The following is a 15,379-nucleotide window of genomic DNA, read 5'->3' as shown; positions in this document are numbered from 1 at the left end:
GAAATCAATAGATTTGTAAAAAGCATTTGACAATATCCTACGTGCATTTTTTGATGTACCGCCTGTGGCAGCTTTTATGCTTCACCAGCAGAACTGAGTAGAAGTTGCGAGACAATAAAGCCAAAAATATTATATATCTGACCCTCGATAAAAAAAGTTTGTCTATATTTCTTTAGATAACACATAGTTCTCCAAGAAACACAAATGTATTCCTCTGGGAAGATGGAGATTTTCCTCTTTATTTTTTCTTTTTAGTTCTTTTGCTTGACTTACCCCATTTTTTCCTTTCTGTCATCCAAGATTCTTTCCTGTGTCCCCTCTTGAACTCTTTCTCCTTTAAATAGCCATAACATGAAACTAAAATATAATATTTAAAAATAAGTTATTGGATGAATTTTTATGTTTCTCCTTAAATCGAAAGTAAAAATATATCTTCTTTATTCTCAGCACATCCAAAGCCCTAAGAGTCTAAAGTTAATTGGCAGTCACTTTTCACCATGTTGTGAACATATATGCAGGAGGTCAATGACTGACCTTTGAAAGAAAGGACTCCTGACCTGAGAAAGGAGGATTGGGAGTGGGAGCAGTTAGTTGCCATCCCCACTGAGAGTAAAAAATAAATAAATAAATAAATAAAGGAACATTTGATTATATTTCAGTAAGAATTGCAAAAGTGACTTAAGGTAGTCCTTTTCTGTGAATAGTTCTCTATTTCCACTGGTGTGTAGATAAAGCAGTGTGAAGTTTGGATTGACTCCTCAAAGTGTAACATCAGCATTTTAAAATATAAACGTACAAATGTAATATGATATATAGTATATTATATCATAGATGCAAAGTGTCAGCATTTTTAAAACCACAATATTCCCATGCAAGGAAATTTTTTCTGCCACCCTCTCCTGCTAATTCTCTTTTGCCTCCCTAATTCTTCTTATTCTATTTTATCTTTTAATCTCTGTACATGCCTTAAATGTCATTTTTATCAAGATATATTGTCCTTGAGCTCTTCTCTTCTCTTTAGACATTCTCTGTCTGAGCACTCTCATCTATTACTTTCATTTTAACTACCAACTAATGATTCTCAGTCTAGATCATTAACTGTGAAATCTAACTAAAGCTACAGACATTACATGCATATATGCATAACTCATGTATTACATTGATCTCTCTAACTTAGTCTTATTGGGTCAAACTCAATATAACATCTCCAAGTTCACCCCATAAACTTATTTCTACATTCCTCCTCATCAAGCAACCCACGCTCCTGTACACACATTTTCAATCAATCTTAAATTTGTTTCATTGCTTGAAAGGGTAATGATATCTGCAACTTTCATTGAAATGCATAAAAAAGATGAATAGATGAATAAATTGAGAGATAAATAGATGGGTAGGTATGAAATAAAACAAAAATAATGAGTTAATTATAAAATTGTGTGGTGGTTAGGGATGCTCACTGTACAAAGCTTTAAACCTTTTTGCATGTTTCAAATTTGTTTTCATTAAAATTGTTAACAAAATTTATTTCAGTCTACTCTCAAATTATCTTTAGTGACCACCACCTTGCCCTACGCCCTCATCATCTCTCACCTAAATTGCTACAATAGTTTCCTTGGTGTTCCTGCCATCATGTTTGTTCCATTAGAATTCAGTGATGGTGAACCTATGACACGCATGTCAGAGGTGACACGCGAACTCATTTTTTTGGCTGATTTTTCTTTGTTAATGGCATTTAAATATATAAAATAAATATCAAAAATATAAATCTTTGTTTTACTATGGTTGCAAATATCAAAAAATTTCTATGTGTGACACGGCACCAGAGTTAAGTTAGGGTTTTTCAAAATGCTGGCAAGCCGAGCTCAAAAGGTTCGCCATCACTGCATTAGATACTCACTCCCAGATGAAAGTTCTCTAAAATGTTGTTACTCAAAGTATGATCCACAGACCAGTAAACATGCCACTTGGAAACTTGCCAGCATCCAGCCAGCAAGTCACCTGGGAGCTTGCTGGAAATGCAGGACCCACCAGAGGTACTGAATCAGGATTCACGGTTAAGAAGATCCCCAAGTAATTTGTATGAACTTTTAAGTATGAGAAACACAGCTCTATGTGACATCTGAATTCTATATTATTCCTTTGCCTCAAACACATCAGTGGCTCCCCATTGCTCACAGGGTGATGCCTACGATCTTTAGCATGGTACACAAAGGTATCCATGTTGTGGGTAATGTCTACATTAAATACCTCATCCCTTACCACTATCCCTATTCCTTTTCCACCCACAGGGATTTACCTAATGCTCATGCTTACCTATTTTGAACATTTTTATTATTTCCAAGGCATATGTGTTTTGTCTCATTCTGTTTCCCTTTCTGTAACACTCTCCCTATGCCTTAACTCTTTGCCTAACTCTGTCTATTTGTCCTTCAAGACAATTTAGTCTGCATTGCTCCCTTATTAGTTTATGCATATATTTATTGTATCCCCGTGTTGTAATATTTTTCAAGTAAGAATGGATTTGGTACTTTTCCTAGTAGTCCGTGAACCACAGAAAGCAAAATAGGTTTTATTCATGATGATATTCCCCAGTCTTTGCATAGTTCTTGTCACAGATGTGAGATATTTAATAAATATTTATTGAACTGAACCCAAAAGGAGGTGACCACTGCAGAAGATGTAATTCAATATGGAGTGGTGGTTCAGAAAGCGACTGCTATAGGAGAAACAAACAAGTAAAAACAATATTATTAGAGCTATAGTCATTTAGCTATATCTACCAATTTAGTAATCAATGGTGAGTTCTTATATCTACTTTCCAGATCTCTGAGTTTATACAGAATAAAACAACTATTTGATTAAGTGTATGTATCCTGAATTAAAAATAAAAGACATGCAGATTCACTGAGCATAAATAGAGTTATAGAAATTATATTTTACCAATTTTCATGTACAATGTCATGTTAATCAACAAAGATAATGAAATGTCATTTAGATATTCATCAGGCAATCAGTCATCTGTAAACAAAGCATATTTCATATCTCATTTTGACCTTTGCTTGTGATATTATTACAACTAAATAGAGGATTAAATATTTTGCCTATGTACCTTGTTAGTAAGGTAAATCAGAGTTGAAAGTAAAAGAATAAAAACTTTAAAAAGTCTTTCAATTTAAGCTCTAATCTTATTTGTCCTCCAATAAAAAGCAGTTTTGAACTTTATTAGTAAAATATTTTTTTTAAATTTTGCATTTAAGTATGTCAGTGGAATTCATCTATCTTTAAAATAATTTTAGATGCTAACCACATAGGACTAAATTATTACTATTATTATTATTATTATTATTAGTTAATCCTCACCTGAGGATATTTTTCAATTTATTTTTAGAGAGAGTGGAAGGGAGAAAGACAGAGAGATCAAAACATTGATGTGAGAGAGACACATTGATTGGTTAGCTTTGCACACGCCACGACCAGCATCGGGGATCAATCCTACAACTGAGGTACTTGCCCTTGAGCGAAATCGAACCTGGGACCTTTCAATCCATAGGCCAATGCTCTATCCACTGAGACAAACCGGATAAGGCTAGAACTAAATTACTTTATATAAAACTAATAAACTGAGAAATTTAGATACTTTTTTCCAATCTCCTTCCTTCCTTTCTTCTTCCACACTATTGAGCAATTAAATTGTGTAAAACATTGTGTTATGCTAGCTTCCAGGAAAATGAAGATAAAGCATCCTCTCATTCATTCCACAAATATTTAGCACCTTCTGTGTTCCAGGCACTGTTTTAGGCCTTGGAGATACAGCAGTTAGTGGAAAAGCTCCTGTGCTCTTGGAGTTTATATTCTAGGGGGTGACAGACAACAACAAGTAAACAAATGGATAAGGAATACGATTTCTGACAGGTGCTCCGAAAAACATAAAGCAGGACAGTGGTATGGAACGTGTAGGGTGGAGGAGCAGGGCAAGGATGCTGTCTTAGATAGAAGAGCAGGGAAGTTCTCTTTGAGAAGACAACATCTGGAGAGAGAACCAAAAGACCTGAAGAGGTGACCAATTTGAAAATTGGGAGTGAGGAGAGAGATTCTTGGCAGAGGGAACAGCAAGTATAGAGACTCCATGTCTGAGACTGAGTTGGGGAACGTTTCGAGCGACAAAAAAGGCAAAGCTCTTTGTCACACAGGGACCAAGAGGAGTGTGATAGGACAGAAGGCCGGGAGGGCAGGCATGATCAGATCACTGGATGAGTTTGGATTTTATTCAAAATGTGCTGGGAAACCATTAAAGAGACGTAAGCAGAGAGTTCGTGAAATAGAGGTCATTTCGACTGCCATGTGGGGAAGGAACCACAGAGAACAAACAGAAGCAAGGAGTTTGGTTGGGAGGTCATGGCAGCATTTCAGGAAATAAGTAGTAGTGTCTTAGATTTCTCCCCACATCAGTAGAGAGAAGTGGTTGAATTCGAGATATATTGCTAAGCTGTGTTTTGTTTAGAGTTAGGGGAATTGACAAAAAAATAATCAGAGAAGACTTCTATGTCCAGTGATGGAGTGAATAGTGAGTTAAGATGGCTAGAGGGGGCAGAAGCGTGTGGGGGACATTGAGTGTTAGATATAAAATACCTTTATACACCCACCTGGAAGCACCAGGCAGCGAGTTTGATTAGGGCTGCAAGTATAAATTTGGATATAATCCCCAAAGAGATGGTATTTAAAGCCCAGGGACTGAATGACACCACGTAAGGAAGAAATAAATAAGAGAAGCCTTCAGGGTGACCCAAATCACGCTATTAATAGAGGAAGACTGGGAAGGCACCGCCAGTGATGTAGGAGGCGCCCCAGGAAGCAGTAAAGCTCCACTGGGCATGTGCAGCCACACAGCGCCTCGAACTCAGAAAGGCCCCACACTTGGTTGCTCCACTGCCCTCAATTCTTAACAATTCTTATCTTTGGGTTTGTGTTTTGTAAGGGAAGTTTGATGGGGCAGTGAAGCATGCAAGCGAGGAGAGTGAGGAGAGAAGACGTGTGCAAAATGCGTGTCCTCCATTCCTTGCTACCCATTCACCCTCGTGGTACCCCATGAACACAGAACACCAGTGCAGCCACCCAGCTAGGGTTCCCCCTGAGACAGGCTCGGCGCAAGGCCAGGTCAGCGTGTTACACCCACAGCAGAGCAAGCGGTGGTGTCGGTTCTGACCACCTCAGGACGCTGTGCTTTCTGTTCAAACCAGAATTTGCGTTTAGAGAAGGAAGAAGGCAATGGTGATCGAAGAAACATGAACAATCAGAACCTGATCATATCCTTTCTTTTATGTGACTTCCCTGTATTAGCCAACTCCTTGCGCTGAGAATGATAACGTACAGGGAAAGGGAAAGATAGAGCAACCCGTGGGTCCTTTTCCTTCCAGTCCTTCCCTATGCGTTCATAAGCCAAAGATGGAGAGCAGTGATAGCATGGGTGCATGTCGAGAAGTGAGCCCGGCTGGCGTGGCTCAGTGGTTGAACATTGACCTATGAACCCAGAGATGACAGTTCATTCCTGGTCAGGGCACATGCCCAGGTTGCAGCTCGGCCCCCAGTGGGGGACGTGTAGGAGTAAGCTGGTCAATAATTCTCTCTCATCATTGATGTTTCTATCTCTCTTTGCCTTTCCCTTCCTCTGTGTAATCAATAAAAATATGTTTTTATTAAAAAAGAAGTGAAATAAAAATAGTTGAGTCCGTTTTGTGCAGCATTTCCACTCTTCTCTGAAGAATGAAATATATATGCATCTATGAGCTACAAAATAGGAATTGTGTCATTTATGAGTTAGATGCTCTTATATTTCTATTTAAATCCGGCAATGCACAAAGTAAAGGTAAACGGTAAATTTTATGATTGTAGTGTTAATTTAAGTGTTTTTCTTTACTTGTGAACAACACTGAAAATAAGAAAACATCATAACAAGTTGAGGGAGAGACAGTGGAAGAAAGGAAAAGGCTTTATGCATAGTATCTTAACTTTTTTCCTTACTTTTTGAACAAGGAGGCCCACATTTTCATCTTGCCTTGGACCCACCAATTACGTAGCTGGTCCTGCCAGGAGAATTTGGTGTCCTGGAAGTCAAGTGGAGAAAATGATTCCAGAAGAATGGAGGGGTCTGCCAACTGCATCAACTGTTGCTGAAAATTGTGTTAGATGAAGACAGAAAATTGATCATTGCTGTTGGCATGGAGACTATTTAATTAAAGTTAATTCTGTCAGTTTAGAGGTGAAGTATCTCTCTATATATAAAAGCCTAAGCGACTGTTACAACCAGTTGATCGGACAACCAGATGACCGGTTGCTATGACGTGCACTGACCATCAGGGGGCAGACGCTTAATGCAGGAGCTGCCCCCTGGTGGTCAGTGCACTCCCACAGTCAACCTCCCACAGATGGCCAACCACCTGCTGTCCCTTCCCCCAAACCCTCCCACAGTCCCTCCCCCTGGTCAGCCCTGATCGGCCTTGTTTGCTGGCCAGGCTGAGCAACCCACCCGTGCACGAATTCGTGCACCAGGCCTCTAGTACTTATATAATAGTTTAACAATAGAAAAAGTGAGGGAGTGTGTATACACTCATTTTTATCTGTGATGTTTCCATTTAAATGTTAGTTTTATTTATTCTAACTCTACTTCAAGAATAAATCAGCATTTGTTCAGTGTAAAATGAAATCGCCTTGAAACTGAAATAAGTTAAGAAATATAATTAAATTATGTACTGTTTATATCTTCTGTGTGTCAGGTAAAAATGTTATCTCCTTTTCTCTTCTTTTCCTTTGCTTTCTCTTTATTTTTCCCCAATTACTTTGAAGATGGCTACACTAAAGGGAGTGAATTATTATTAGATCAAATTTTGCACTTAAAAATAGCTTGTTAAGTAAAAATTTGTATGTTTCCTACTTTGTTGGCAATATTAAAAATGCAACTAAAATACAATATCCCAAACTTTGCCTTCCTCCATATTATTAACATAAAAATAAAACTTCTAGTTCCTTATGTAGTAGCTTAAGTCAGGCACTAGATGGCAGATGTTATCATAGTCAACCAATCCGTTCATGAAAGGAAACTGGATATAAGGTCACTTAGAATTATGAGTTGCAGAAACATAAACTTCTACTGATTGATCATCTCTGTTCTTCCTTCTTTGGAAGAATTCATTTGGTGGGAGGCTGATTTCTATGATAGTTTTCTTGCATAGAGGTGGAAGGATTCAAGCTTTCACCTATATACAAGATGGATGGTTTTGAAAGCAATTCTGGAATTTTATCAACTCCATAAAATATAAAGTGGAATCACAAAACTGGCTAACAAATTGCATTTGAATGACTATGAAGATGAATGGCAATGTTGCACTGAAGTGTTTTCAACCAAGACCAAATGAATAGCCTCATGGATCTTATATCTTACAAAGAAGAAAATTACATAAAGATTGCAAACCAAAGCTAATATATTTACTGGTATGTTACACTAGTTATATTGCATTAAAAATACTTTTGATATATTGTTTGTTCATTTGGTCACTATGTTGGTTATTTATTCCTTACATGGCAGTTTCAAGTGACGAGGACAGGGAGGAAAAAAGAAAAACAACCCTAAGCTGGTAGAATACTGTTATATCACAGTGTTTCATGTTGTCCCTCCATTATAAAAATTGAGTTTCAGAATCTGCTAGAGATTATGTTTTAATTAACCAAATTGCTTCTGTGGAGTTGCATGTTGTTTCTATTTTGACTGATGGCTTTAAATATACTTAAGAAACTAAGGCCTATGAAATGCGAGCCTTTATAAGTTTATAATTTTCCTAAGCTGACATACTGATTTTTCCTTACGATAAAGGGGATTGTTTTTCCTCTTTGATAATTTCATTAACATTTAATTTTATTAAAATAGCTGTGGATATCCTGTGGTACTATACACCAAATATCTTTTAATTTTTGGTAAATACTAAAACAACAGGAATTGATTGACATAAGAAACTTTAGAACTTAAAAAATAGGAATTGATTGACATAAGAAACTTTAGAACTTAAAAAATAAAGGATCTGGTTTGGAAAATAAACTGAATTTCCTACTGGAATTCTCCATCACTCTCTCTTCCTCGGTTTCATCATGCACTTCCTCCTTGATTTTTTTCCCCATCTCTCTGCCTGCCCCTTCTCAGTCTCTTCCCTGGGTTTCCCTTATGCCTGCTTCTTTGATGTTCTTGCTCTCAGCTTTTTATTTATTTATTTATTTATTTATTTATTTATTTATTTATTTATTTTTACTCACTCTCTACTATTGCTCTGGACAGTCTTGAACATTTAATTTACTCCCAATGTTTCAACTACAATGACTACAGTGGTTGCTCTCCAAATCCTTGATGCCAGCAACACACTGAGATTATACTTAGCCTTTGGCATTACACTGCCAAGGTTCCAACTCTGGTTATGAACACTTAATGGTTTGGTGATCTTGATAAATAACCTCATTGTCTTAGTTTTCTATCTTGTAATTTAAGAATAATAAGAGTCCTAGCATCTGTTGTTAAGTAAGAATGAAGCAATTCATGTAATGCACTTAGCACAGAATCTGGCAAAGTGTAAAGATCTAATAAATATTCCACCGAGGACTTCTTCTTAGAAAATAGAGCTATATCAATTGAATGGCTCTATTCAGATGTCTTATAGAAACTTTAAAATGATATATCCAAATCTAACAAATCAATATCCTAACCTCCCAAAATCATTTTCTTTCTTAAATTCCTTACTTAAATTAGCAGCAACAACGTCATCTAATTTAATCTCTCTAATCTCTCACATTTATTTCATACCTACATCCTGTTGACTCTACCTGGTATATATCACCTGAGTTTATTCTTTCCAGTTACTCCCTGTTTATTCATTTATTTGTTTTTATTCTTTCATTCATTACGGAGCATATTGCCAAATGTAATGGGATCTCAAGAAACAGCAATGAGGAAGGCAGTGTAGAGTGCTGGGAAAGGCTGACATGAAACAGAAATTACAAGTAGCTCTTATCTCAGCAATTTCTCACCTAGATTATCACAGTTATCCTCCAGTCTCTCCTCCTTTCAAAACAGCTGTTAAAAATGCAAGAGGTTTCTCTTTAAAACACAAATCTAAATCTTAAAATATCAGTGAAAATAATCCAACAGCACATTTAAAAAAAATGGATATGACCAAGTTAGTTTTATTTGAAGATCGTAAGGGTGGTCCAATATTAGGAAATTCATTATTATAATTCATTATATCAATGAACTAAAAAGAAAAATATCACATGATTATCTCCATAGATATAGTAGATACACTAGAAAAATTTAATACCCGTTCACATTTAAGAAAAAACAACTCAATAAACTTACTTGACATATTATAATATGTTTATGACATCCCCAACACCTGGGGAAACTATAATGTTTAATATTTAGTATTATGTTGTTTTCCTCTAAAATCAGAAACAAAGATATTTGCTATATTCATCATATTTATTATATGTTGCAAATACTAACCAATGCAATTCGACAATGGAAAGCAATTATGGAATATGAATAGGAAGCAAAGAGATTAAAACTTATTTTTTAAGAGAAGATGTGATTATATATCTGAAAAATTCAAAACACAATAATTAATAAGACAATCTGATAAAGACACAGGTTTAAAATTAAACTGTAAAAATTAATAACAGGTATATACATACATATACATACTTATATGGTACATTCTATATATACATACACACACATATATATGTTTAAAAATCCAGTTAGAATATATAATTGAAAATAAGACTCCATTTGTCTTAGAAAAGAGAATACCTTGATATAAACTTAACAAGAAATGTACAATACTTATATGAGCAAAAACTCTTTGATAAGTTGCTTTTGAAAGATGCGTATCTTAGTGAGTGGAAAGACATACCAATTTTAGAAAAGAGAGAGAGAGGCCAACATCATAAAAATGTCAGTTTTTCCTAAATTAAGGGTTGGGAGGAAAAGCCCTTTCAGATTTTTTTTAAGTACTATAAACACTCTATAATTTAAACAGTTTAATATTAGCACATTAGACAAAGCAATGGAAAAAATAGAAAATCCAGAAATAGGTGCAATACCATGTGGAAAATCAGTATGCAATATAGGTGGCATTTCAAATTACTAGGGAAAGATGGACTTTTAAATCAATGTTGTTATGATGACTGGATAGCCATGTGCTGAAAAATAATATTGAATTCATTTCTTGCAATATAAACAAGGATAAATTTCTATTAGGTCAGATATTTAAATCAAGGGAGTTGGGGGGGGGGGTGTTTTACCCAAAACAAAAACCATGCATGTATTCATAAAAACATTTGTGAATTACTCTATAATCTTGGGATAGAAAAAATTTGCTAAATATGGCTCAAAATCTAGAAGCAATGAGAGAAAAGATTAATACATTTTATTATATAAAAATTTAAGTTTCTTTCATGGTAAAAATATACCACGAGCAAAGTAAAAACACAAATGACTCATACAACTTAACTAAAGGAAGATAAACAACCCTATCAAAAAATGGGCAAAGGACCTAAATAGACACTTTTTGAAAGTGGACATACAGAAGGCCAAGAGACATATAAAAACATGCTCAAAGTCACTAATCATCCAAGAGATGCAAATCAAAACAACAATGAGGTACCATCTCACACCTGTCAGAATGGCTATCATCAATAAATCAACAAATGACAAGTGCTGGCGAGGATACGGAGAAAAAGGAACCCTTGTGCACTGCTGTTGAGAATGCAGACTGTGCAGCCACTGTGGAAAACAGTATGCAGTTTCCTCAAAAAATTAAAAATGGAACTTTTATTTGACCCAGTGATCCCATTTCTAAGCATATATCCCAAGAAATCAGAAACACCAATCAGAAATGATATATGCACTCCTATGTTCATAGCAGCACAATTTACTAATACAATGGCTAAGATTTGGAAACAGCCTAAGTGCCCATCAGCAGATGAGTGATTAAAAAACTGTGATACATCTACACAATGGAGTACTACGCCACTATAACAAAGAAGGAACTCTTACCATTTGCAACAGCATGGGTGTACCTGGAGAGCATAATGCTAAGCAAAATAAGCCAGTCAGAGAAAGATAAATATCACATGATCCACTTATTTGTGGAATATAAGGAACAACATAAAGTGATGATCTGAAATAGATCCAGAGACATAGGAGCATCGGACAGACTGTCAAACCTCAGAGGGAAGGCAGGGGAGAGTGGGAGAAGGGAAGGTAAGAGATCAACCAAAGGACTTGTATGCATGCATATGAGCTTAACCCATGGACACAGACATCAGGGGGGTGAGAGCAGGTTCTGGGGGAGGGGGCAGGAGTGACCGGGAAGAAGTCAATGGGGGGAAAAGGAGACATATGTAATAATTTAAACAATAAAGAATTTAAGTGAAGAAAACACAAATGACAAACAGAAAAATTGCAATGTATAGCATGAAAGGTCTACTAAAATATAATACAAAGTTATCCCTCATACACAAAGAGCTTCTTATAACACTGTGATGAAAAAGGCCAAGAACTCTATGATAAAATGAACTGATCTTCAGAAAATTCTTAGAAAAAGAAATGAAAATTGTAATTAACTGTATGAAAAGTTGCCCAACCTCACTGGTCATTTTGATTGGGTGATTGGTGCATGAGTGTTCATTATACACTTGCATATACAAATCTGATCATGCCACTCATCTGGTTGAGAACTTCAGATGGCTTCTCCTAGCCTTTAGGATAAAGCCCTAACTTCTTAGCATGACATTTGAGACTGCTTAAAATCAGAGTTCTAATTGTTTAATCTAATCTCTCACCATGACCCAACTCCTCAACATGATGCTGTGATCACATCAAATGTTTTGTTATTCTCCAATTATGGCATGTATTCTTATATATTTCACTAGAGGCCTGGTGCACAAAATTCATGCATGGGGGTCCCCTCAGCCCAACCTGCACCCTCTCCAATCCAGGACCCCTTGGGGGATGCCCAATCCCTGGGATCGAGCCTAAACTGGCAGTTGGACATCTCTCTCACAATCCGGGACCACTGGCTCTTAACTGCTCACCTGCCTGCCTGCCTGATCGCCCCTAACTGCCCCCCCTGCCGTCCTAATAGCCTCTAACTGCCCCCCACATGCCGGCCTGGTTGCCCCCAACTGCCACCCCTGCTGGCCCTGTCACCCCGCACTGTCCCCCTCTGCCAGCCTGGTTGCCCCTCACTGCCTCCCCTGCTGGCCTGGTCACCCTACAAAGCCTGCTGTTCAGTCATTTGGTCGTCCCTCACTAACTACCCTGCTGGCCTCGTCGCCCCATGCAGCCTGCTGTTCGGTCATTACTGTGAGGGCCTCCTGACCAATTTGCATATTACCCTTTTTATTAGTATAGATTGCTCTTGAATCATGATATTTCTTCTCAAAGTGCCCCTTTGTCTGTTCTCTGTTTGGCAGAATCCGGCCAATCTTCCAGACATACTCGAAGTTCATGACTGAACTTGCACTTTGCTTGCTCTGTTGAGTCCCCACAGCATTTACAGGCATCTACTGAAGCACTTCTTACACACTTCTGCAGTAACTGGCTTTTCTGTGTGCCTCTGCCATGGGGAAAGGACACTTTCTTGCCCCCATCTCCTTAGTATTTTTAGTGCTTAGCATGATACCTGGCCCCAAAAAGGTATGCAGTACATTTGTTGAGTAATGTAATTTTTATGTACTTGCCAAAGAGACTTCAGTGTTTCTTGTATAAATCTTCTTTCAGGAAAGATGTCAGAGAAATAGAAGCTGGAAAATAAATGTTGTACAGATTCTGTTTACTTAGCACTCTGAGTTTTGGCTATTAGTAGGGACTCTTTCAGTTAAATGACAAAGATTCAACTTTAACTCTGCAAATGGGCAGTTTATTTGGTCCTAAAAATCAAAACTTGGAGAGTAGATTTGGCCCCAGAATCAGTGGATTTCTCGCTGTCTGTCTGTCTGTCTGTCATCATCTGTCTGACTCACACACGCACACACACACACATGCTTCTGCCTATTCCTGATTGCTGCCTTCATCATCTTGAGCCTGTGATCTCCATGAGACAGGAACTTACAGCAGATAGCTCTGGGCTTATATTCTCATAGCCTTGTAACTAGCAAGGAACAGAGCTATTTCATGCCAGCTCCAGTTAGAAAAACTCCATAAAAGTACTCTATTCACCTGCATCCCACATCTATTCCTAGGTTAATTTCCATGACTAGGAAGGTGGAGCATGACCCCAGTTCGGTACCATGCCTCATTCTTGGGGTGAGAGAATGTGATCGGCAGTCTGCATATTTTGGAATATGAGAGGGGAAGCTCCCCAAGACAGCAAAGATCTTATCTAGGCATACAAAGGAATAACTCTTTATTACACATGTGAAGAGCAACATCAGATCAAAGGTTGGAAGGAATGTTATATAATTTTTATGACTAAAACTTTCTTATTCCTGATGTATAACTACTGTAGCTCAAAGACATGATAAAAAATATCTCAGTCAGAATAAACAACTTATCAGGAATTTTATTTGGATGCTTTCATCTTTTCTTCTACTTTCTAATTATTTTTTAAATATTAAGGATCCACCTAAAGAGTAAAATTCTCTAACCTATACTTTCTGTTTGATCAATTTTATTCTTTGTCAACTGTAGTCTCTTTGTTCTTTCTTTCATCAAGCCTATTTCCCCCCAAACCAAATACAGTATTTAAAAGGAAAACAAGAAAGAAAGAGAAGAGGAAAAGTTTTCTTATCTGTGAATAAGTTACTGCTCAGAGATGTTTTGAGAGTAGAAAAGAAATGGAACAAATACTTTCATGATATTCAACTTACCGGATGTTCTGCCAGCACTTGGGATGCTGTTTTAGGGTCACGGTGTTCTATGTCCAGAAAACTGGGGTGCCTGGACAAGTACTAGCACCCAAATTGAGAATTCTGGGAATGGCAATTAAGAAAAGTGACTGTGAGGTGTCATCCTGCTGGCTTGGCAGCCCCAACCAAAAGCATTCTCTTGGATTTATTTGCTCCATATACAATTAAGTGTCCATTATGTGCAAAGAACTGTCCTAGGAACAGTGATGGACAAGAGAAGGTGCTCAAGAAGTTAGCCTCCATGACAAGAGAAGTGGCAAAACTGCTGAGTAGGATTTTGAAATAAATAACTTTTCCTCAGCAAATTAAACCCTCTAAGGGAAAGATATATTTATTTTGCTTATCTGTACTCTCTGCTTTGCTTCTTACAATAAAACAAAATGAAATGAAAACGTATTGGGAAATATGACAGGGTACATCTCGCCTGACATCAGAGGTAGAAATGCCATTTCTGTCAATGAGCAACTGTGTGCACTTGGGCAAATTATTTAATCTCTCTAAGCTTCGGCTTCTTGGCCTGTAAAATGGGGTTAATAACTTGACCTACCCCCAAAGTCAGGAGTACTAAATAAGATAAAATGTAACAAAGTGGTTAACCTGTGCCTGGAAGATGTGCAAGACAGATTATGTTCATTATTCTTGTTATTCATATGAAAGAAAATGTCATTTGAGGGCTAAACACACATAAAATCTGGTAACAAGTGGTATCTGACCCAGTTTTTCCTTTTTTAGTATTTGCTCAAGTATGAATTCTTTAAACTCTTCCCACTTTATACTGAACCCTCTCATAAGCCACCTAGAGTTCACTGGTATAGGGTCTCCAGGCCTTGAGTTGCTGTTACCTCATGCTTTATTTCTAGTAGAAGGACCTCATAGAACTGCAAAATGGTTTCTAATTAGAACCTGCAAACCACGTGACATTGGTCACCAAACAACCTCGGATAACTGAAGCCTATATGGTTCCCTAATTGAATCTCAAGGGCACCAATAAAATGGTGCCTTTTCTCTTTCATCTTTTCCTACATCTTTATTTTTCAAGAGTATTCAGAGCAGAAGTGGTGAATGACGACAGACTCTAGTTGGCTTCTTCCGTTCCTCCCTCCACCCCCTCTCCCACCGGCAGTTCTGAACGGGCTCTTAGTCTTCCTTCTACACAATGAGGAGGTTAATTGGTGACTCTACTTCTGCTTAACTGTCCCCCAAATTTTCTGACTGCCACATAGGTTTTCTTTTGAGAGTAAATGTCATTTCTTTCCCTTGTACTAATTTAATTAAAAAAAATACATTTTGTTTTATCCACCATAGAGGTTCTCAGCCAGTTCAGATAGTCAAATCTTGAGTTAAGTTTATTTCCCTTGAACTCATGCTTTGGATAGTTTTAAAGAGGAAGTTATATCCTTGTGTTTAGCTATGCAACTGGAAAACCCCTTAG

This window comes from Myotis nattereri (genome assembly GCF_964212035.1).
Source record: "Myotis nattereri genome assembly, chromosome: 3".
Lineage (NCBI taxonomy): Eukaryota > Metazoa > Chordata > Mammalia > Chiroptera > Vespertilionidae > Myotis > Myotis nattereri.
Note: the sequence above shows the minus strand (reverse complement) of the source record.